Source organism: Geospiza fortis, unplaced genomic scaffold (assembly GCF_000277835.1).
Source record: "Geospiza fortis unplaced genomic scaffold, GeoFor_1.0 scaffold806, whole genome shotgun sequence".
Classification (NCBI taxonomy): domain Eukaryota; kingdom Metazoa; phylum Chordata; class Aves; order Passeriformes; family Thraupidae; genus Geospiza; species Geospiza fortis.
Window position 1 is genome coordinate 37,416 of NW_005054722.1, and position 1,738 is coordinate 39,153.

Below are 1,738 nucleotides of genomic sequence, written 5' to 3' on the forward strand. Positions count from 1 at the left end.
AGGAATCCCTGAAATCCAGGGATTCAGCCTGTGCCAGTAGCTGAGGAATCCCTGAAATCCAGGGATTCAGCCTGTGCCAGTGGGTCAGGAATCCCTGAAATCCAGGGATTCAGCCTGTGCCAGTAGCTCAGGAATCCCTGAAATCCAGGGATTCAGCCTGTGCCAGTGGGTCAGGAATCCCTGAAATCCAGGGATTCAGCCCAAGGAGAGCAGTGGAACTGCCCCAGTTCTGGGGTGTATCCAAGTGTTTGCCCTCCTGAGCCAGCAGCTCCCATAAGGAATTCCCTGTGCCCCCAAACCCACACCCCACTGTGCCACCATTTCCTGCCAGATCCCGACTCTGCTTCACTCCCGCTTCCCAAAATTCTCCTGTCCTCCCCTGCTGGCTGCAGGGACACTGGGATGAGGACAGGGCTGTCCCTCAGGCTCATGGCTCTGTTTCTGCTCTCTCCACAGATTCCCTCGATGCCACCAAGGCCAGCAAACTGGTGAGTGACCCCAGTCACCTCTGAGAGGTTTTCATCCCTTCAGGAAGAGCACACAGACACTTGCATGGGATAAAATGCCCGTGGGAAAGGGAATTTCTCCTAAAACCCATGGGAAACCAGGTGTAAAAAATGTCATTTTCAGCCACTGGCCAGGAATCAGTGGTTTCCTGAGGGATTATCCAGCACAGGTCCTGTGTCACACATTTTAATCTGAGTTCAGCAGCATTCCATGGCTGCTTCCTCCAAACCCTGACCCTCCTGGAATCCTGGAAAGGACCTCAAAGCCCCTCAGTTCCTGCAGGGAACACCTCCCACTATCCCAGGCTGCTCCAAGCCCCATCCAGCCTGGCCTTGGGCACTTCCAGGGATCCAGGGGCAGCTCCCCCCTGAGTGCCTCCATCCAGGAGCTCCAGAGGCTCCTGGGACATGGATAGGGACGTGCTGTACCCAAATGTGAGGGATATTTCCTAAGGAATGGGAATCTGGGGCTATCCTATCCTTGGGAATGGCCATACAGGTGTGGGGCAGTGAGGAATTATGGAATACTGAGGCTGGAAAAACTCCCTGAGACCATCAAGTCCAGCAGTTCCCCCAGCACTGCCCAGGTCACCACTGCTGGGGCCAGGGATGGAGCCTGGGGACACGGTGGGTGGGTTTGTGTGGTTTGGGGTACCAATTGCATTTTCCACGGGGATAAACTGGCCCAACTGGGATGTGGGCAGTGTGGGAAAGGAAATGGTGGGGACAAGGAGCTTCTGTGGCACCTGTGGGGCTGGGTTGGGGCACATTGGGGCCCAGCCTCCTGTGCTGCCATTCCAGATAACTCCCAGGAGTGGGAATTCTGCTCCCCAGAGTAGGAACAGCTGGGATGGGGATGGAGCAGCACCTGGGGGTTCACTGGGCTCAAACCCTGGTGAATGTGAGCTCCAGCCAGAGGGGAGGATGGAAATGGATTCCCTGCCCTGTGGTAGAGGGATTTGGGAAAGGTTTTTTGGCTTTTGCTGCTGTGTGGGGTGTGATCCATCAACCCCTGGCACTGCTGGAGCCTGTGCTCCATGTGCTCCCTGCCTGATCCTCCTGCTTTAGTTCCACCCTGGAATTCATTAGAAAACAAAGAGAATATTTAGAAAACCTCAACGTTCTTGAAATCAGGGAATGGGGATTGTTCTTGGAATTTTTTTGTGCTGCTGATGTGGAGAAGGGCTCAGGACAGGGAATGCTGCTCCATGAGCAGCTGCATTCCAGGTCAT

At 54.9% G+C, this 1,738-nt stretch overlaps 1 protein-coding gene across 1 annotated transcript in view; it reads left to right on the top strand.

Annotated features, from left to right (window-relative positions):
- The window catches only part of DCTN1 (dynactin subunit 1), a 54,953-nt gene that overhangs the window by 17,946 nt on the left and 35,269 nt on the right, over nt 1-1,738 (top strand).